A 23,471-nucleotide genomic window follows, 5' to 3' on the forward strand; every position below is an offset into this window, starting at 1 on the left:
GAATCAAAACCAAGCTTCCCGATGCCTCAATCCATACCCTACTACACTGGCTGGCAACACGTTAATTCTGTTATTATTACTGTTGCACTGTTTTTATTACTTTAATAACAACAAGAATAGTTTTCGAGTCAAGGGAAAAATGTGTGAACCATAGGGGGAAAAATGTACGTGTGTATGTTCTGATTTATGGAAATTTTGAGAAAATGATTGTAACCACGCAACTCTAATTCTGGGAGAACTAATTAAGAAATGAATTAAGGGATTCAATGGACACCCAAATTAGTCATTAGGGCTTGAAGATTTGGAGTTCTGGTCTAAATCCAGCTTTGGCACTTACATCCAAAATAAACATGACCAGATAAGTACCACAGCTCACAATTAAAATGGATTTATATGGCTTATGCATCCACACGGGAGAGGCTTCTTCCTAATTGAATTTGGACACCTCTTCAGTTACTGGGGGTTTCATTTGCCTCTCCCTACTCTTTTGTAACTGCTGGCAATAGGATTATGCTGAGGGAGAAATCATTTCGATCAGTGATGTCTGCAGAACAAACATAAGAAGATAGAAGAAAAGGCTTTGAACTGTAATTAGAAAATTCCTTAAGTGTGCTCATGTGACATGTTAGAGATGACTAACAACTGGTAAGACGAGTCAAAGAATGGACATCCAATGTCACCATTCTGGGATAAGCAGCCAGTAAAAATAGTGTTCCAACATGCAATTAGAGTAATCTTTTGCAGGCCCCAGCATTCCTGCTTTCCACCTCTAATATGATTAGTGACAGACAGCTGGACGCATCTGATTCTCCTGACAAAAATATGATCAGAATTGTTTTCAATTGGTACATCTTTCCATCAAGTTGGTCATTGCCTTCCAGCAGAATAATCAGTTTCTGATTATTTGGTGTGTTCCAAGAAAACAGTAATTGATTGTGCCCTTGCTTGTCTAATGGGGAGAAGCCTACCAGAATTTATAGAGAAACTCTTCAGTTGCCTAATGGAAAGAAAAACTAAGGTAGGTGTGTGTGTGTGTGTGTGCGCGCGCATAATGTGCGCATGTAGAACAGAAAGAGAGAGAGAGAGAGAGGGAGAGAGTGCATAAAGGAGACATCCACATCCACATGGGAGATGTCGGTGGTTTCCATAATAATTTTCTTTGAACAACTATAAAAAAAGTGTTTTCATGGTGATTCAGATTTCAGATATGAGGAAGTAAAATATTCTATTCCATTCATGAAACAACCAGCTCCCACTAATGTTGGTGGCTCTTTTCAAAAAGTTACAGTCATCTCATCCTCTTACTAAAGTATCAAGATTATAGACAAAGAATCAAATGTAGATTAAACATTCATAGAAATATCCAGGTGCCCTAAGACCTCATGAATTTGGATTACCGCCATCTGGGTTTCACAGTCATTTGACAGGGTCTGGACTAGAGAAAATTTTTTCACAATGAATATATGGTTTATGGTCTGCTAAGCAAATTAATTTAAACAAGCAAGACTTCTGGGGGACAAGTAAAAATATTTCAGGGCAAGTATAATTAACCAAAAATAACAATATGCTTCCTATCTAGCAAATAATTCTGATGAAGCCATCAAAATGCCAATAACTGATAACAACAATAATTATCATTTAATTGAATGTCAATCTTGTTCACTTTACATAGATGAGCTAGAAATAGCCCAATAACTCTGCAAGATGGGTATAATTACCCCCATTTTAGAGAGGAGGAAACTGAGGTTCAGAAAAGCAGGTGACATGCAAAGACTGTACAATAACCAGGCAGCAGAAATAGGATGTGAAGGTAGTCTGGCTCAAAAGCCTGTGTCCTTCCATTCCCACTTAATGCTGAGTGAGCCCTGAAGACCGCAAGTCAGACTTCTAGATTCACTGGAGCAAGTTCTTCAACAACAGCCGTGATAGGAGAAATGGCAATCACACCAAGGAAGGAAAGCCAGGCAGTCTGGCTCCGGAGCCCACCACTCTTAATCATGATTCCTTTCTACATCACAAGGACATTTATAAAATACTTTTCTGGAGTTCTCTGAAGTATTTCACATGCAGGAAACTACTCTAAAGAAATCCACACAAATGTCGATGGAGGTAGAGAAGGGGGTGGTAGGGGCGGCAGGAGTGCCTCAGGTCCACTGCCCCACTCATGTGCCCCACCTCCAGTGACTTCAGTCCACACACCCGTAGGTGAGACTCTGGTGCTGAGTCCCTGAGAGTCTGACGAGGTCCCTAGGAGTCAGCTGCAGATGCAGGAAAAGCTGGCTTTGAGTGTGGAAAGAGGATATGGAGAACAGAAGGACCACTTCTGCTTACCTGGGGACCCACGGAGATATTCCTGAAAGCAGCCTGGGTTCTGGAGTGCTCTGGGGAAAAAGGAAATAGGGGAGGTCAGATCTCACAGTTAGCAGCCACACCACCCATTTCCATCACACCCACACCCAAGCACAGGATCTGGAGTCAGGCAGACATGGACTTGGTCTTTACCCGTGACTTAATAGCTGCGTAGGCTAAGTAACCTCTCTGTGCCTCAGTTTACTCAACTGTAAAATCAGAATAACAATAGTACCCTTCTAATAGAATTGTTCAAAAGACTGGATAATATATAGTTTGTGCCATGAATTTAGCACGCCATAGTGAGGTTTCAATAGCAACAATAGCTGACACTTACTGCTCACCTAGAAAGTTCCCAACATTGTTCTAGGGCTAACTCTTCAATACTCTAAGGTAGGTGCTATTACCCCTGGCATTTTGCAGATGTAGAAAATGAGGCATGCAAGGCCAAATCACCAAGGTCTCATAAAAGTATATGGAGCAAGTGGCGGAGCGGAGATTTGCCTGTAACCATCTCTCCCCAGAGCCTGAACTCTAAACCACAGTGATATCCTGACTAATTTACTACAAATAAGTGTTAGCTATTGTTATTAATGTTATAATAGTCTCCTCATCATCAGATAGCCTATAATAGGCACACAACTCAGGGAACTCACCGTTCCGCTAGAAACCACTTAGATATAGAGACAGGTGCCAAGGTCATAAGTCAACCATCCAATCACTCACTGAGTGAACAACTGCTTCAAGTGTTCCCTGAGAATCCCTGTGTCTCTGTCGCTCTGTTAAGCACTGTGTAGCTTTCAAATGCCCTGGTCACTGATCCTGCAGAGTCAGAACAATCTCCGTGAAACAACTGTGGAATGAGCAAGGAGGGAGCGCTGGAAAGGACGGACAGGACTTCAGGACACTGGATGCAGCGCCTGGCTGTGGCACCAGCTCCCTGGGTGACCTTCTCCAAGTCAGCTGACCTCTCTGGGTTTCACCTTTAAATGGGAGGACTGATCTAGAGGCTCTGAAGCCTTGAGTTTCTAATCTACAATTCTCTTCCTACTCCTTCATCAGACTAACTTTTCCTCCCGGCAGTCTATTTTTGAGAGAATGTATCATAACCCTTTATTTATCTAAAAACAGTGACCGAATATAATACCAGGCACTGTGAATAGTGCTCAGGACATCAACACAAGACTTGGCCTACAGTTGTAATTGGCTCTGTGAGCATGATGAAGCCTTATGATAGAAGTCTTGGCAATCAGAAGACCAGGGACAGCACAGACCTGAGGAAAATTGTGCACACCCAGTCTGCCCATCTGAACCCTGGGAGTGGCCCCCAAAAATTCTGCACCAATCCAAAATAGCAAAGTCCCAGTATCCCAGGTGCTCTAGGGGAGGGGGTGCTATGCCAAAATGATGGGGCAGGTAAGAATGTCTACCAAAAAAAAGGCAGGAAGCAGATAACCAGTGAGATGTTTGGGTTGAGGGTTAGGTTTGTTTTCTAAAAGTAATAGTGTCGTATGCAATAAACCAGAGATGAAAACTCAGCTGTGACTTATTTGACTTTCGTAACATATACCAATGGCCATTTGATGGCAATCTTTTCTTTTATGTGTGTGTGTGTGTGAGCCTGCTTGAGAAATACTCACTTCAACACAAGATGCTACTAACTTTATTTAAAGACCAGTTCATTGCACTTAGATATATTTGCTTTCACAGAAACTCCTTGGAGGGGAATAATTCAGTGAGTAGAGTATTTCCATTAAGAAGAAACTGATTTTAAAATATGCTTGTCAAACTTTTGGCAAAAACAGTTTTCTGATTTTCTTTATAAACTACAAAAGGCAAACATCATTGTGTTGACAATGTAATAAATAACATGAGTTATCAAATGAGATATTAAATATTTATAGATTTAATTTTTAATAGAGACTTTTAAACACCCCAAAATGTCCATCAATCTTTGACAATGGAGGAAATAGTGTTTTGGTAGATTCCATCTCCTACCACAACAGAAGTCAGCACCAGATGTTTATAGTTCGTAAGGAGGCAATGATACCTTTACAGGATAGTTAAATATCTGCAGCATGTAATTTTAGAATGCACAAAATGGTAGAATATATTTTTAAAATGCATTATTTTGGTAGGGATTCAGGTAATGGACATATTGTCTTTGCTATGTCTCTACCTAAGTACCCTATGCATGGAGTCTATAGAGAATTGGTTCCTAAATTGGCTCTCAAAGGGTTCTGAAAATGTTTTAAGCAATGGCAACACTGTTAGAGTGCATGCATAAATGCCAACGATGACAACTCTGAGGAACAATACCCTCTGGGATATATAAATTACAGCTTTTTTAAGCCTGAAAAGAAAAAAATTAAAATTTTAAGAGTGATTATGCCTGGGCTGAAGAATTATGGGTGATTTTTTTCTTCTTTCTAATGTTCTTTGCTTTCTAAATGTCCTATCATGAGCATATGCTAACTTTAATGACTTGAAAAAATGTGTTTTCAATCTCATGATACATTATGGACAATCACTTGATGTAAAAAGTGAAAAGGCTTTGGTAGCAGACAAACTTGGGTTCAAATCCCCACCTGTACCGTTTCTAGCTTTGTGCCCTCTTAACAGTTAACTCTCAGCCCAACTTGCACATAAAATGGAAAAATAACATTTGACTTCAAGCATCATTTTGCCTATAAGAAGTGAGATACTGTGAGTACTTAGCTCAGAGTAGAAGCCCAATAAATAACAATCACTCTCCTATACCTAGTACACAGGAAAGGGATGCTAGCCTCTTCCTGTAGCAGTAAAAAAATGTGTTTGTGTTTATAAATTGATGCTTCAGGCCATCTGTTTGTAGAAACACTTTGTTTTTAACAGGTAACTTTCAGAAATCTAACAGTTAAAAAAAAAAGTGCAGAAAAAGAGTTAAATGGGAATAGGCTTCTACCCTACTTCTCCCTTCCGTCATACTTATTGGACTCCTACAGTCTGAGCCCTTGCGTTCACTTGCATGCTGCTCTGTTCAGAAATCCTCGGGCTGGGAGGGGACTTGGGAGAAGGATTAAAGCAGACTCACTTTAGCAGCATGGAGCTCCTAAAGCAGCGAGGAGAAAGAAACTACAGCTACCACACTCAAGATCTTTTCTGTATTGTCATTATGATTAAAGTCAGCAAATGAGTTATGGGATTGCTTACATGGGGGATGAGAGACATGATTTTTTTAAATGGCTTTTCTTTTTTTTTTTATGGCAGCTATGGTGGTATTTTCATCCTATTCATCTGAAGGTAGTTCAGTCAGCTAGGTTTATGATAAAATATATGTGCTCAACAAAATATGTCTGCTGGGGATATGCTGCCCTTGGATGTATGTTGCTATACCTTGACTATAGCAAGAAATATTGATTTAACCGGCTTTAATATCAAGTCAGGTGTTTGTTGACATGTGGAAATGAAAAATATCAAAACCATGAAAAGCTTGATATATAGGTCAGGTCCCCCTTCAGCCCACCCAAGGGACTGTCCAAAGGCTTCCGCTTATTGGAACTATATTCTAATGATACTTGCTCAAATCACAGATAACAGGAATTTTCATTATAATGGGATTTGCTATACAAATGATGGCTGGTATAGATTTTTAAGTAGTACAATTTATTGTAGAAAGTACAACAAAATAATAACAATAATTTACATATTTCTACCAACTTCTGAGGTATATCTTGCTTTCTACCAGAGGAATATAATGTTCTTTCCTTTTTAGTGTCTGATTATGCTTTATTCCTCTCACAGTGCCTAGCACAAAACAGTCACACAAGAAATAGCTGATAAAGAAATGAGCTGAATGAAATGTGGTAGCAAAGCAAATGAGGGAAATTCAGAATAGCTTCCAATGAAGGAGAAATAAAATTTATAAACTGACTCAAAATGAGTACTGTGAGCAGTTTAGCCATTACCAGCCAGCATGCTTAAGGAGTCTGAGGACCCCTGGGCCTCCACTGCTAAATGGTCATGGAGGTTTGTCTGAGATGTCCAGCACCCAGCTCACACTCTCAGCCCTGAGGAGTGCTGCAGAGACATTTCAATCATGAATTGCCTGAAACACCTTCACAAGGGTCCTAAAGTATAGCCCAATCTAGGGTGGCCAATGAACAAATTCTGTCCTTTGAAAGGACTGAGAGTAAGGGCCACTATAACCGTTTGGGAGGCAATAAGAGGCAGGGTGGTTAGCCCACAGCAGCCCAGGGGTAGGGAGTAGTGCAGCCCCAGTGCTGGGGTTACTTTCTTGCAGCCAGACTCAGAAGTAGACTCAGACTTCTGTGCTCTTACTGACACGACCAGGACTGGGGGAAAATCCAGGGGACACTTCTGAAAAGCTTGCATGGACACTACCCCGTGTTAAAATCCTTATTTCTTGTTCTCTTACCTTCTCCCCTCCAGCCACATGTCTACTTTAATAACCAAAGAGTTTCCTCTACTTTTTTATTAATGCAATCTTGTAGACACATGTTTTTCCACCTGACAGTCTTTTTATTGAAAGCAACATCATGCATCAAATATAAAAGTTTTACTTCTATCTTGGAATAACATAATAGAGTTAAGTGTCTACTTTTATAAACATCTTGTTACGTTTATAAATCAATAGGTAGGAGGAACTACCTATTGATGCTAAGGGACTCCATCCCTTGTCAGAGGGATACTCCATGGGAGTGAGCTTTGAGGAGACTCCAAGCTAGGCTCCAGGGGTTTCCAGGGCAGAGATAGGGTCCGTTTCATTATTACTGGATAAAGCATATGCAAAGAGTTAGCAGTCTGGGGAGGTTGCCCCAGGAGTGGTGTGTTTTTACATATATTTTACAAATATTTCCACTATCCATCTGAAAAAAATTTAAATGGTAAATGGGCTTCTCCTCGAGAGGAATGACCTGTCATCATTAATTAATAACTTGGAAATTAATCATAGATGCACTTTTGAGTTAACCAAGTGGTTTGCTCAATACAGAGAACCTTCCACATGCCCTCTGACTACTCAGTTGTCATTCCCTCCATGTGAGAGCTCAGTAGCAGTAAACGTGTTGGTGTTTATAAATTGGGATTCTGAAAATGTTTTAGAATTTAGCTGAAGCTCAGAGACAGGAAAGCACTTTGACCAGGGTGAGACAGCTACTATGCGGTAGAACCACATCTTGGATCCAATCTGTAGATTCATATCCAATTCTCTGTGCACAGTTCTAACTACTCACTGGTTGTGTGCAGAACCCAAATTTAACTTGCTGGGCCCCTCCCACGTGCAAATGCCACTGTAGGGGACATCCTCTCAACAGGTCAAGTGGGTGGTCATACACTGTCTCTAAAAGAGACAAGACCTTTTTAGTTTTTGAGCTATGAGTGACACTGTTTCTCCCTTGCAAGAACTAAAATGACTAAAGGAAAACTGAAACAACTAAGTCAAGAATGTGTAACATAAGTTCAAGGGTTATATAAATTCAAGAACTCAAAAACCAAAGATAGCTTTCTTGACAAGACAATAGTTGGTTATAAACTCTGCCAAAAAGTACCTCTTGGATATGAAATAGTACTACTAGAGGGTTTTTGTTCTTTCATTGTTACTAAGAACTGAAACCCACAAATGACATACAAGGATTACCCTATTAAAAGACAACTTCAATTGCTCCTTTGTTCTAAGAAACTGTTAGGTACTGACTGGCAATACCTATATCTTGATCTTGATATTAATTATGCATTTTTCCTACAAAATTGACTGCCATGCTACATGCTATAAGTCAGATTCAGAGCTGCCATGATAAATGTTCCAAATGGCTGACTTTTTAAAGACAACCTGTCAGTTCGCCAAGTAATTCTTCAGGGGCTTAATCCCAGTATACTTTATATCTCCCGTATACCTATATTTATACCTCTAGCAATTATTACAGCTCTTTCCTGATGCATCATCTCACAGCTAAAGCTGAAGTTTTCCTTTCGAACCTTCGTACACAAGTAATGACACTTATAATTCCTTTTGATAGTAATCAATATACTCTGGCTGTTATTATTGTTTAATTCCTATATTAGTCTTTGTGAAATACTCTCATTCTTAGGGAGATAAGTAATTATGGCCTAGACCACACAACTAAAACAAAGACTACTTTTGTGTTAATGACTAAATAAATGTTTTCTTCCCTGAGGTTTGTGTTCATCGAATAATCATATCAATGTTTTATTTCCTTTAGTTAACACCTCATTTCAATGAGGCTTATTTCCAAAATATATAAGAACATGCACACACAAGAGGTACTATTGAGTAAGCCAAGAGTTCCAGCCAAGTGTCCTATCTTTTACGTGGCACCAAGTGACATTTCATGAAAAGTACAATGGTAGCTATTCATTACGCCAGCCTGAAAAGGATAAGCATGAACTGCCCGCCAGAATGGAAAAGCTTAAGCTTTGAAATCTGACAGCTGACTTCAAATACCATCTCTACCACCACTGTCTCTGTGACCTTGAGCAACCTGCTTATCTCCCCTCAGAGATCTTTCACCTGAAAAATGGGGGCAACAGATTTACGTCAAAGAGGTCGTGGAAGAGTTAAGTGAGAATTTGGCTGTAAAAAAACCTAGCATGTAGCCTGGCACATTAGCAGACACTAAAGAATTGTAAGTTTTTTTCCTCTTCTCTATAAAAGTGCCATTAGCTATTCATTTTGGACCTGTTGTCTATACACAAAAAATAACGTAAAGGATATTAACTGTGGTGCTCTTTATGATGGCAAAGAATTGGAAATGGTCTAAGAAAAAGGAAATGATTATATTAGCATATATTAATATGCTGAAATGTATGCAGTCATTCCAAATATTTTTCAAATACTGTTTTATGACAAGTGAAATTGCTACCTTAGAATTTAAGTGAGGAAAACAGGCAAGAAAACCCATTTAATAACAGTATCTCACATTAACTGAGCCTCTACTGTGAGCCATGCACCATGCTATGAACTTCATACGCGTTATCTTATTAATCTTACAATGACTCTACTAGATGCATACCAATATTATCCCCATTTATAGAAGTAGAAACTGAAGTTTTGATAGTTTAAGCAATTTACTGTCACTACATTAGTAACATAGGCAGGACTGAAAACTTGAAGTGCCTGATTCCAAAGCACTTCTAACTACTATGTCATGCTGATTCTTCAGTACAAACTTCCTAGATACACCATGAGGTGAGGTTGAACACACACATAAACATATGTATGCACGCATACCCATGGCCGCACACACCTGTGTATATGGAGAGAAAACACACCAGATACTAACAATGACAATCTCTAGGTGGTGAAAATTTTAGCTGACTTTTAATTATTTTTATCCCTTTCAGTATCTTTCCCAAATTCAATGAGCATGCATTATTTTTACAATCTCAAATTTTTTTTCAAAAAAGCAAAGTGTTAGAGTGCTTTGTAAAATGTAAAGTATTACATATATACTAGTATTTTCCTGAAGCATAGTTTATTCCTTGACTTATTAGAGACCTGGGTTCTTCACTGCTACCATTCCTTTAAATTATTTTTTTCTTTCTATTGAGTCCAAGATAAAGAGCATGTGAAAAAAAAAACTTTGTACATGAATACAACAAAATATAGTACAGAAAGTACCATATGTATATTTGACAGATATTTGATATGAATATAAAAAGTCAAAGAGTTTGTGTGATGGGAAAAAACTTCTTTTCAATTAATAAAGAATTTTCTACTTAGAGAAAACACATCCTTTAGTGACATGATGCCATCAGAGCCTTCTCTGTCATGGACATGTTAAGTGATACTGTCATGAAGCCATTTATGTAGACCCCAGCACACTATTTGGACATGCCTCAGCCTGATTACTGTCTATCCCAGGAGGTGTGACTATAATGATGTGTTAGAGTGACACCTAAGGAGCTATGTCGTGTCACACCACCAATTCATTTCCAGAGCAGTGATTCCATACAGAGAACTGAATGATGTATAAAAAAGGCAATTCCTTTGAACCACACAAGTTCCTACGAGTTGAAATTATAGGTGAGGCATGAATTTATTTTACAAATTTATTTTTTAAATAAATTAAGAATAAGGTTATTTAGATATGCTTTTCAGTAAATTTTTCAAAAGAAAAATTAATGTAATCTAAAATTTACTCTGAGTTAGATCTTGTTTTGTTTCCCAGAGGTTCTATGATTGGAAGTAAGGGGATCAATGATGATAGAGTTACTGGGGCCTTTGACTAAATATTTCCTGACTCTATCCTCTTAGCCTAAGGACGGGAAAGTAAACATAGTGAGATTATCAAACCAGTTTAAAGAAAACTAACAAAATTCACAAATTGATGTCAAGAAGTTTCCTGTAGAAAGTCACAGGGTTCTCTATCTTTGGCCTGTATTGGATGACATTTTAACAATGACAGAAAAAGCACCACTCTCAAATGTGTAGTTCATGAATAAGTGAAAGAAGTATCACAAATAGGTTGAATTTTTTTAAAAATTAGAATTCAAAAGTCTTGAAAGAGAGGAAAAGTGATTTGACCCAAAGAGACAAAATGTAACAAGGATAAATGTGGAGTCCTCTACATAGGGTCACACAATTCAGCTCACGAGTACAGACTAAGGGAGATTGCTCTTTGCAGCTATCATTAAGAAAAAGACTGGGAAGTTTTATTTGATTTTGGATATAAACCCACAACGTGCTGACCCCTATTTAAAATGGAAGTCAACACAATATTTGGCTAGATTAATAAAAGAAGGGTGCCCTGAACGAGGAGTTAACAGCAGGCCTGTCTTTTCTACTGCTCAGTGAACTCGGGAGTGGTGGTGTGTTCAAGATGCCTCACTTTTAAAACAGCCCAGGCAGACTGGCAGGGGATGAAAGGAGTGTTAACAGGATGGGAAGGGGGAGGTGGAAGAATGGGGACCATGTAAGCTTGGAGAGACAAGACTTCCAGTAGGTGATACAAAAGCTATGGTCAAATATTTGAGCAGCCACCCCACAGAAGGTGCACGTCCATTCTGTGGTTCTCCACAGGGAGATGGGAGATGAACAGGGAAGCTGTGTGGAGGCAGATTTCAGTAGTTTTCTCTGCCTTCTTGATAATGAGTACTGGCCCAACCACAAGAGTCAGGCCCCAATTTCAAGGGGCTTAAGATCTAGAAGCACTGCACGCTGCTGTCATCAGAGCTCCTCGGCATCGCAAGCTGAACTCCTCCTTCCTGGCAGGGCTCTAATGGCAGCTGGCGACTGGAATACTGGGGAAGGGATTCAGCCCACAGCAACCACTCTCCCTTTTCAACGCCCACATTCTATGATTCTCATTCCACATCAGTAAGTTTCACGAAGGTACACCTAGTGCATCTTTGTAAGTAATATCTAAATGTGTCTCGCTTAATAAATGAGAAGTTACTATAAATATAAATGCAATCTAGAAGAGTCCAGAAGATGAAATCCTACCAAAGTTGGGAAATTATAAATTAATGTTGTCTTGGCAACCTCAATTGTTATCATCCATTGCAGTTGAAACAGTTCTTGCTCTGGAACTACCACAACAATAAATGAGTATACATATTCAATGCCACAAATCAGCACTAAATAATATTTTTAAATGCTTTTACTTTTAATTTCAGGGCCAGCAGATTTACATTTTCCCTTGGAGTGTTCACAATTTTAATATGACACTATGCCGAGGCTACAGCATTATGGCAGGGTGATCAATTGCATCAACAGCCGTGGAAGTCATTGGCAGCCCAATCATGGCCTGAATCCAGTCCACCATTCAGACTTCACACGGGAAATAAATGAGAAAAGACAAGGACCTTCTAGATCAGCATAACATCTCCTGCTCTCCCCTTTAGGACTGCCCACGTTCCTATAATAAACACTCCTCGATCCGAAGTGGCAGTATGTCAGACCAGACTATTTCACTGCTGCTCATGGCATGTCAATAAATGGGTTTTCTAGGTTCTATATTAGCAATCATGTGAAAGTCAGCCCACACTGAGAACAATATTGCTTCCGATTAGAACCTTTCTTTCCTTAGATCACTAAGGTTTTTCCCCCCTTCTTGGAAACAACAAAGAACACAGCAAAAGAACTTCCCGAACACCCACAGTAAAGAAAGTAAGGATCCAACGAAGTAAGTGTAAAATTGTCCCTGGTGTCTAAGGTGTATGTGAATCTTCCTTTTCAGGGTGTTTTAGCAGCTTCCTTTATTTGTAAGTTATTGACATAGAAATAAAAGCTTATTTTGATGGCAGTACACCTGACGATTCAGATTCAAAAACTTGCTGTTTATTCTTATGTTATCCTGGCACAGGATGTAAACATGCCTTTTTCCCCACAGCTTCATGGTGTACTCAGAATCCCAGATGAGTATTTTCACAAATGCAAACCATCAGGCAGGCCCGGCCTTAAGCAAAATATGAAGACAACTTCCTTTTGGTTCTTTTTCAGCCCTGGTTGGGTGAGATTTGGGCCCCCCAGCCCAGATTTTTTATCTTCTTCCCTATCAGCTTCAGGGAAGGATCCATAAAACTATTCAGCAAAAGGAGCACATGTCTATTAAGTGTGAGTTACCACTCCCATAGCATGTGCATTTTAGGCCTTGCTGCCAGGCACCTTATATTTTGTTTTATTTATCATAATAAAATCATAATGAAACAAGTATTATATAATTTCACTTCATACATGAGAAAACTGAGATTCAGGGAGATTAAATAATTTGCTCAAGTTCATACAGCCAGCCAATTACCTAAGTCAAAACCAAGTCCTTCAAGTGCTAAATTGTCTTTTTCTTCTAAATCATACTGGTCTTAGGAAAGGGAACAGTTTTTATAATGTCAGCTTTCACATATTAGGGGGCAGGAAAGAGAAGCTGTTGATATTTGAAGTGTCCTTTTGAGTAGTATGGATTCTGATATCACACCATAAAGACAGCCACCTTTCTTACTCACACATAAGAACAGCTTTCCAACAGGAGACAAAGAAGAGAAGTAACATAATTTAGGAAAATCAACCCCATACTTGTCTTTCTCTTCTTTTCCCAAGTTGCACATACAGTACCAAGGGGACCCAGAGGTGAGTGGGGCAGCCAATTAGCAGTGTTTGGTATCAGGGGTCTGGAACCAGGGATCAGCTAATAACCAGGCAAGCTATTCAATTCCACAAATATCTGTTAAACTAACTGAGTTTCCTACCCGTTGTTGGCAGGTGTCAGTATTGAAGAGCCTGGAAGGCAGTTGCAGGGACTCATCCAAGGGCTTGTAGCAAGACTGGCACAGGCAAGACTATTGTCCTAAGAAGGCTTGGGGACATATGATGGGACCCTTATCCAAGCAGCTTGGGATTCCCACAAAAACTCAGAGCAGGGACCTGGGAACGTGGGAGGCCAAGTAGAACCTGGGGCACAAAGTGAAAACCTGGTTACCCAAGAACAATGGCTTCCTAGGTAAACTGCCTGGGCAGGGGAAACTGCATGGCCACTCTGCTGGACAGTCACCAAGGCACAGATGCAAGGGAGCAGTAACCCTCCTGCAAAGGGCCTAAATGAGTTCCAGAGCCAGCTAATGGGGAGAAATAACTGCATCAGGGTAGCCACCATTTTCTCAGGCCATTTTCTGCAGATGCATACATTTGAATCTTTTATTTTGAGCACAAGGACCTTTCCCCTTAAGAGAATCCTACATTCATGCCTAACATGTAAAAGCAAATAAAAACAACTGCTCAGGGGTATTGTTCTCAGAACAGCATGTAAACCACCAGGAGAGAACATGCCGCATCACACTGCCTATCAGACCTCACTGGAATCTGATCCTGCGAATTTTTGGTTGATAATCATGGTTTCTTCCCCTCACATCCAGGTTTTTCTCTCCTGCTCCAAACTGATGAATTCTGGTTTCCTATCACTAGGATAGGAAAACCTTTGGCTTTTCTGCTTGCATCTCTCTGGAGACACAGAACATCTTCTGGATCTTTCTCACAGGCCATATACCCTTCCTCAACGGGCCAATGGGTCCACAGATGGCTGCCCCCAGTATATCAAGGTGTTAACTTCTATAATGCACTTTCCCATTGTTTGGCACATCATTTTGTTTGATGCACAATGACTGATGTACATATTATTAAGGTTCAAGACCCATTGATTCATTAGCTTGCTCAGGATCCTAGAGCCAGTAAGAGTGGGGGAGATGGGACTTAGGCCACTAGGAAGGATCACTGGGAGGATGGGGATCTCAGAGACCTAGGCAGGGCTCTTGGTGTTCTGCCTGCTGCCTCAGAAGTAGAAGGCTTCCAGGAACTGTGACTCCACTTGCCCTTCTCTTGTTCCTATCTCCAATCCCCCCTCCACCACACGAGTATCCCTGCTTCCCACTCCCAATGGTGACTGGGTAAGCCTGGGGGACAGATGTGCTTCAATCTTGACTTCAGCTCTGTGCACACTGTATGTATAAATCCTAGCTGTAGCTTTCAGTCTGTCTCTCCAATTATAAATCTTATCCAAAGTACTTGACATTTCTGGATTTAAGAAACTAACCGATTGCTGCTTCTCTATACTTGTAGGGATGACATAATCATTCAAAAAGCTCATGGGCTTGACTCAAATAGGAAGCATCTCCTGGAAGTGAGGAGATGTGCTGTAACAATGCTGTCCAATCGAACTACAATGCCAGTCACACAGATAATTTAATCTTTTGGTACCCACATTAAAAAGAAGAGTACAAAGAAGCATGTCAATTTTAATATTTTATTTAACCCACTATATCCAAATTATTACTGCTTCAACATGTAATCAATGGTAAAATTTGTCAATGAGATATTTTATGTTCTTTTCATAGAAAGTCTTTGAGCCTGTGGTGTATTTAGTACTCACAGCACATCTCAATTTGGACTAGCCACATTTCAAGTGCTCAATAGCCACATGCAGCTAGTGGCTACAGTACTAGACAATATGATTCTGTAGTATCTTCTGTGTTCCAATCTCTCCTCTCATTTCTTTCCTGAAACAAGTCATTTCCTTTAGTAGGGGATGCTATGGGCAGGTAGACAGTAGGAACCAGGATCATTAGGAAAGACTTTAATACACATGAAGGGAGAGCCCAGATCACAAAGGAACTTTTCTGCCATGCTAGGGAGCTTAGATTTTATCCTGGAGAAGCAGTGACTCTGCCAAAGGATTTTAAACAGCACAGAGTCGTGATCAAATTTTCCTTTTAGAAAGACAGCAGTGTGGGGAATGGATTGGAGGCAGGCCAGGCAGAAGGCAGAGGGACCAGTTAGGAGACTACTGTAGTAATCTTCGAGAGAAGTGACAAGGCAGGAATGGTGGTAATGGTCTTGACAGGTGAGAGCAGGTTTAAAGGAGCCTGAGGAGGTGATCAGTGCAACATAGTCATTGAGGAAGAGAGAGGAATATAGAACAAGTCCCAGATTTTAAACTTGGTGAAGTAGGCTTCATTAATTGACACAGTGAACACAGGAGGAATATGCTGGCTTTGGAAGTGGAGTTTTGAACTTGCTGAGTTTTAGACACTTGCAGCAGATGTCAGAAGAGTTCAAGGATGGAACTGTAAATTTAGGAATCAGTGGCATTTAAGTGGCAGCAGAAGAAAACTGGGTGAACTGCCCCCCGGACAAATGTGAAGAGTGAGCAGGGGGATTAAAGAGGATGAACTTGAGAGGATGCTAAGGCTTGGGAGGAGGAGAGGACCTACAGAGAAGTCTAATACAGAGTAGTTGGGCAATAGGAAAAAGGGCAGAAGAGAGGAAAGACTCAGAAAACAGGTGGGCAAAGTTTCAAGTAGCAGAGAGTGATCAGTAGCACCAAATGCAGCATACAGGGTAAGAATTCATGAAGAATCCCAGACAATGAATACAGTGATTTGAGGGACAGAGGTGGTGGTTATGAGATGAGTGAGCCACAGAGGGTTGGAAAGGAAGGGCAGGTGGGGAAGTACAGGGATTGCCTGAAGGCCTCAAATAGTGGTCTTCTAAGACCAGGAATGAGATGGAACATAGTCAGACCAAGAAAGAAGGGGCCAGGAGAATTTTGATGGTCTTGTCTTCTGTTTTTATAAAAGATGAGAAAGATATACACATACTTAGATACAGAAAGAAAAGATTGGTTGAGACCCTGAAGAAGCAAGAGGGGGCAGTGTCCAGGGAGATTAGCTTCAATTGGGAAGAAAAGAAGTGGGGAAGAAGATCCTGTCATTTATATAGAAGATGTAACATTACCACTACAAAACAATTTTTCTGTATTTAGAAATATAAATGAAATATAATTATACATGAAGTCTTTTTTTTCTTTAATAGTACTATGTACCATGTATAAATCAGATAAATGCAGAACACAGAAAGAAGACACTAGTTTTCTTGAGCTCTGCATCTGTGGTCTTGGTATATTACCAAGACCTTCATATACCTTTGGGCTTCCCTTAAACATCACCTCAGGTTATAACTAGTGGCCTCTCTGATTAGTCAGTGTCTGTGCTGAAGTGATTGGTAAATATTTTCAATATTACTATGTACTACCTCACAGGTTGTGTAAGAAAAAACCCAAGGCCTGGGCTCAGACACCAGATTCATCTGCCACTTATCAACTCTGCAGATTTGATAAAGTTATGCAACTTCTCCTGAGTGTCAGCATTCCCCTCTTAAAATGGTACATAATCCCCACCTTGCAAAACACAAGATCACCGGGAGGTTTAAATGAAATGATCAATAAGTGATAAGTATCATGGTGACAAAGATAATTGTATTCAGTGTGTTATGAATTTCTAGGAATTGGGTGCTGTTGATAATGAATTAGTGATTTGGGACAAATAGTATCTTCATCCCTGAAGAGAATTAAAGAATCAATCCTAGTGTTCAGAAGGGCCCTTGGACATCCTCATGGCCATCCAATGTTTGTATCCTTTCTTCTTCACCATACACATGGAGTCTCTGCCCTCAAACTGCCTGAGTTCAATACATGCTCTACAAACCACTTGCTACTCAACCTTTCTAGGCTTCAATATTATTCTTCAGTGAAGTGGGGATAATAAGAGTATGTACTTTAAAGTACTGTTTTGAGGAAGAAAGGAGATAGGCATGTATTTAAATGAGATGTTGTGTGATATAGCCTGAACCTGGCTACATTTAGCCATGGGGGAGCTTACCACCTCATGAAATAGCCAATCTATAATAGGACCACCTTTCTTATACTGACCCAAACCTGTCATCAGTTTTAGTTTTACCATCCATCTGAGCGTAGTTCTATAGAATCAGAACCAGGGCGCTACAAAAGAGTATGTTTCCTCAATTACTGAACACTGGGCAGTGTCCCACAGATGGCTGGCTACTTGGGAACCACAATCGAGGTAGACCTCCCCTATTTACATCACTATTAATGTTTTAACCTTCAGTGCGGTGTTTCCATAATGCAAGAGGCCTTTTTGAGCCTTCTAAGCAAGTTGGATGCCAGCCAGGAAAGCACTGATTATACTGCTTACAAGATTTATTTTATGCTTTATGTCATGGTCAGTTCAGCACTTGGCACTGAAAGTAATTATTGCAGGTATCTGTACATCCTTTAGGTTTCGTTATTGACCACTGCAGAACACCAGTGCCCAGGAGAGCCCCAGCGGGATTTCAGCTTAGGAGCAGCAGTAGCCAGAGAGCACTGACTTACATACAGTCTGAAAGCCCTAGAATGCCTGCTGTGCACTAGCTCCTCCTCACCACTATTCCCCCACCTCTGTATTCCCAATAATAGCTATTGAAATTGTATCCAAATCCTTTCAATAATCAGCTCAAACAGCTGTCACTTTAGGAAGGTCCCACCACTCCCTAACAGAAGGAAATTTTCTCTTCTGAGCTCTTAGACTTTTGTGTCTAGGATACCTGTGTTCTTTCTCCTGCTAGTCTATAAACTCCTTCCTGGAGAGCCTTGCACAAAGTTGAAAGAATTGAATTTTGTCCTGAATACAGTATGTTGAATGTGCCAACTCTTCCCCTACTTCACCTTTCTTCCCCAGATGTATCTCCTATACGATTTTTTTTTTAATTTATAAGGAAGCTTTTACATGAAAAGGCTGGGATTTTATGACTGAATACAGTCTGAGATTTTACAACCAAGTCAGCTGAACTTTTATATAACTAACAACTCTAGCATTATTGTTTTATGTATGAAATACTGGCATAAAGCCTGCTTTTCTTTTTGCTCACTAATGGGACCCATCACTCCACCTTAAAATAAAGACAGCCTCCTTAATTTCAACTCACAACTGCCAGCCTCCAGCACTATTTTAACTCTGAAAACCACCAAGGCCTCAGAATCCTCACAGCTGATGAACGGACAGGCTGAGTGGAACCACTGAAGAAAAATGGGAAAAAGCTCCTTGACAGATGCCTCCTCCTTCAAATGCCTGTCCCCTTTATCCAGTGTCAACATTAATTTCTATGTTAACAAATATTTATTGAAGTCATGACAAAGTGTCAAGTTGCAGGCTAGCCTCTGGGGACACAGTGGTGAACAGTACACGGGCAATATCAAAGCCCATCATTTAGAAAAAAAATCACCCTTAGAGTTTATTGATTATACAGGTGTATTTATCAAGTTCATTACCCAAGGGCCCATAGATGGTTCGAAGAAAGGTATACCAGTGCCCTCAAGGAACTTGCAATCTAGTTGGGAAAGCAAAAATTATGCACACAACAGTAGAAGAGAGTATTTGATAGTCAAGAGGAATGATGCAGACAAAAGGGCAGAAGAGAAAGAAACCAATGAGAGTAACATGATCAGGGAAGGTCGACTTGAACCTGGAAATTGTGACTGGGTTAGAGGAAAAAGGAAGACTTTCTAAAATGCAGAGCATGTACAAAAGGATACAAAGTCATCTTGAGAAGGGAAGTTGAGATCCAATTCGTAGGAAAAGTAGGGCTCACATTGGGAATAAGTAGAAGATAAAGTTAGTAAGTCCAATTTGGACAAAACTGTGAGGCACATTAAAACTAGGTCAAGAGGTCACACTAAAGGAAGAGGGGGTATGAACAGTATTTAAACTAGTGGATAGGGCACCAGTTTTATTATCAGATAAGCCAGTTCAACACAGCCTTCCTGTGAGATGATCCTTGGAGAGATGTTTTAAGGGAAAGAATTATAGGGAGGATGATGTGGTGGAAGTGTGTAGAATGGGGAAAACTCAGTTATAGAGAGTCCAAAATGTAGATGACCATAATCATCCTAGAACAGTGAAGGCTGGTGGCTGGGCCATCACGGGGAGAGGGAGGGATGCAGAGGAAATGTGGGGGTTAGCTCTGAGAAGCTATTACAAGGCACCAGTGAACAGGACTTGGTGCACAGTTTTACTGGGGGAATGAAAGAGAACCGAGTCAGGGATGGTTCCTAGGTCTCCAATCTAGGTGATGAAGAGACAGCTAAGAGTATCAAGAAATGGAAAGTCTTTTCATTGTGAAAGCAACAGGTTTAGCCAAAAATATGAAAAGTTTATCAGGCACGTAGTCTTTAGCCTGAGATTAGGGCATCCTATGTGAAAACCCTATTAAGCAGGTGCATAAATGGAAAAGGAGTTTGTGTCAATCTAGAGATAATGACTTGTATGATGTCCGAATAGATAAGACCATCACATTTAAGCATTTTTTATTAGAAAATAAAAACATTACTTATTAAACAAAAATAATGGAAATGATATAAATAGTAGAAAGAAATACATCTTCATAGACTATTTTTCTTAGCTATGGTACTTACTGGATTCTATCCATTACCACAACACTGAACAAATAAACTTCTGTAGAAATTCAACATATGGCCTATTTACATAACAAGCATCACAACTCCAAATTAGCCATTTTGATGTGTCAAGGAACTAACACCTTCATAGCAGACTACTTCAAAAAAGGGAAGAAAAAAGAAATGTTTGTTTTTCTTCTATAACTGTATACTGGGTTTTTAACTCTATATCTTGAAAATCATCTCTTAATTGTGTGATTACAATCAAAGGTAGGACAGTGATGGTATGAACTGATTAGCTGAATCATGCACATTCAGAGATCAATAAACAGACTCCATCACTTAAATCTGTCCATATTATATACATCTGCCCTCATGTCCTGTCTCATGCTTGTAAAAGCTACTGTTCTGTGTACAAAAATTATAACAGCCATATGATTCCATTATCACAGTCAACTAACACTAAAGGGTCTACAGAAAATAATAAGGGAAGAAATACTAGGGGGCAGAGAGTAAACAGTATTTGCCTATTGTATTTGAAACCCATTCCACTCTTATCATATGGCCAGACAGGTGGCAGCAGCTTAGATTTCACCATGAGCAACCTCAACATCTTCCATTTTATCAAACTGCAACCAAAAGTTCTTCTAACCTCATAAGATGCTTTTTAAACTGTGTAAAGGGAATGAAGACCACCTAGGTTCCATCAATACATAAGCTATAACTGAATATTTATTGTTAATAACACAATTCTCTGATCACAGACTGAGAAACTGATAGAACCAAAACAAACATTTCTAAAGCATAACTTCTGATAGAAAGTACTTCCATTTGAAAGGCAAAGTTAACCTATGAGAGCTTCCACCTGTCAGTGCTTCAAAAACTGCAACGGTGTGGCCTAAGCATTTTCTTTCCATGATTACTACAGAGCCAGCAGAACAGCTTCAGAAGCCCACAGATAACTAACCCCACAATGGCCACTTCAACATACACAGAACCGATCAACTGAAGACTTTTTCATTCAGGGGCTCCCAAAAACAAAATGAATACAGAAGGCGTCTTATTTTGCCTGCCAAAATAAGTACATTAAATTGATTCCTAGGAATAATTCAATATTTTCAGAGAAAAAGATTAAAGAAAGAAAAAATGCCACTTAATATACTCCTTTCCCAGATGTTGAGTTTTTCTATATCCTCTTAAATATTCTCTGCATTCAAGTGATTACATTTTTATGCAAATTACCTCTAGGCCAGTTTAGTTTGTGTGTGTGTTTACAGGCACACAGATACAGATTTAACATATTTTTTTGTTCTGCTGCTGCACAAAGTAGGCTTTAACAAAGCTTGAGTTTAATCCAAAACTCCAATTAAAGACTGCAGTAGTACTGCCTTGTCCAAATAAAAATCATTCCCAGTTTAGTTTTCCCTAAAGATCCAACAAATATTATCATACACAGATATTTTTAAACGCTACAGATACTTGATAAAACTGTCCCCATCCACACAACACAATGCTTTCTGATTGGGATACAATTTTATAAGACCAAGGAAATACTTTATCCAGAAAGCAACTTCAGTCTTTATTTTCAGAGTATCTTTCGAAATAATTGGATTTACTTAAAAAAAAAATTTTTTTTTTTCAGAATGAAGCAATTTCTGACTTCCTGTCTCTTCTCTTCCTAGCCACACTGCACATATGCTGGATCTCTAGAAAACAAGATCAATCAGAATAGCAATGAATTGTTCCTTTAAGAGAAACTAGGATGATCTCCTAACGGTCACACGACCACACTCTTTCAAATACTGGTATAAAGCCTCTTACTCTGCATAGGTTCTAGAATTTCAGAGTCGTCCTTTTCTTGTGAAGGGCCTAGTAAAAGTTTCTGACATTAAAAAAATTAATCAAGTGCAAAATATTACACATAACATTTATTTTTTATTTTGTTATTTTGTTATCATTAATCTACAATTACATGAAAAACATTATGCTTACTAGGGTCCCCCCTTCACCAAGGCCACCCCACAAACCCCATTACAGTCACTGTCCATCAGCGTAGTAAGATACACATAACATTGTAAGTAAAGAAAGAGGCTGTGTTAAAAGTTCAAGGTTTTTCACTAGGTCTCAAGCTACAGATTCTGCAATACACTCAGAAGAAAATGCTGAAATGCTGTACAGAAAGAATCTTTACAGTGTTAGGTCTCCAAAACCTTCACATCGTCTAAAAACACGACTGCTGGTAACTAAAAAACTCACAAGTTACAAACGTCCACACCAACGCCCCGCAGAATCGGACACCTCCACTTGCGAGGCTGGGAGACTTCGGTGCATCACCGTCCAGGTAAAGTCTCAGCCCTTCCCCACCTACTACATCGCTGTAAGTATTAACCGAACAGAGTGCGAGCAAGCAGCAGAGTGCGAGCGAACGGGGCCGATCTTCGGAGACGCGGTAAAGTTGAGGGTGCTGAGGGCGGGAAGAAAGCTCCCCGCACCTCCGACCAGCTGCCGCCTCGGGCTTCGGGCCGCCGCCTGCGGACTCCGGTCCACCCGCCCAGAAGCGGCGGCGGGACCCCTGGGTCCGTCGGCCCGGTCTCTGGACGTCTAACTCCGCCACCCCGCCTGCAATCGCGGTCAGTCCGCGTTCGGCCCCGCCGGGCTCCCAGGGGCGCGGGTTTCCCGGGACCGCGGCCCCTGCGTCCGGACGAGGCTCGCGGCGAGAGGGCTGCGGGCGGCGGGAGCGGGTGGGTCCCTCTCCGCTCTGCGAGGGGAAGGGGGCGCTCGCGCAGAGGAGGGCAGGCGCAGGCTGCCGCCGATCAGATCCGGGGCGGGCGGGCCCACGTCCCCACACGCTCGCCGGCCCTGGCGCCTCCTTCCGCCCGCCCGCCCGCGCCGGAGAGAGGAAGGACGGCGACCTCCGCGTCCGATCGGCGCCGCCGGCCGGCTTCGGCGCCGAGCGAGAGCCACACCCAGCGCCCCGGGAGACGGCGGGGGCTGGGCGGCCCAGGCTGCCGGACGCGCGGCCCGGGCCGAGCCTCCGTCCGACTGTGCAGGCCCCGCCGCGTCCGCCCGAGCCGCGCATCCCGGCGCGGGCCCGGGGGGCGGCGAGGGCGTCCCGGGCGGCGGCGGCCGGGGATCCCGGGCTTACCTCTGTGCCGAGCGCCGGCCGCTCCTTCCCGGTCCGGGAAACGAGAATCGGGGGCGCGGTCACTGAGGGAGGCACCGCGGCGGTGGCGGCCCCTGCGGCGCGGAGGTCGGGCCGAGCGGGAACCGCTGCCTGGGCCGCGCGCCGTCCGAGCTCGCCCCGCGCTGCCGGCGCTCGCGGCGGAGGACGCAGCCAGTTCGGCCCCCAGACTGGATTCCTTCACTGACACAACTCCGATCGGC

At 41.3% G+C, this 23,471-nt stretch overlaps 1 protein-coding gene across 2 annotated transcripts in view; it reads right to left on the reverse strand.

Annotated features, from left to right (window-relative positions):
- The window catches only part of SPATS2L (spermatogenesis associated serine rich 2 like), a 171,076-nt gene that overhangs the window by 147,478 nt on the left and 127 nt on the right, over window positions 1–23,471 (reverse strand). The window contains exons 1-2 of one of the 2 annotated variants that reach the window (XM_057503812.1): window positions 23,233–23,448; window positions 2,332–2,381 (exon numbers count right to left, since the gene is read on the reverse strand). The gene's annotated coding sequence lies outside the window, so the exon portion shown is untranslated. Of the gene's footprint in view, window positions 1–2,331; window positions 2,382–23,232; window positions 23,449–23,471 lie in introns of those variants that run through there. The other variant, XM_057503813.1, reaches the window with a different exon arrangement.

Source organism: Manis pentadactyla, chromosome 6 (genome assembly GCF_030020395.1).
Source record: "Manis pentadactyla isolate mManPen7 chromosome 6, mManPen7.hap1, whole genome shotgun sequence".
NCBI lineage: Eukaryota > Metazoa > Chordata > Mammalia > Pholidota > Manidae > Manis > Manis pentadactyla.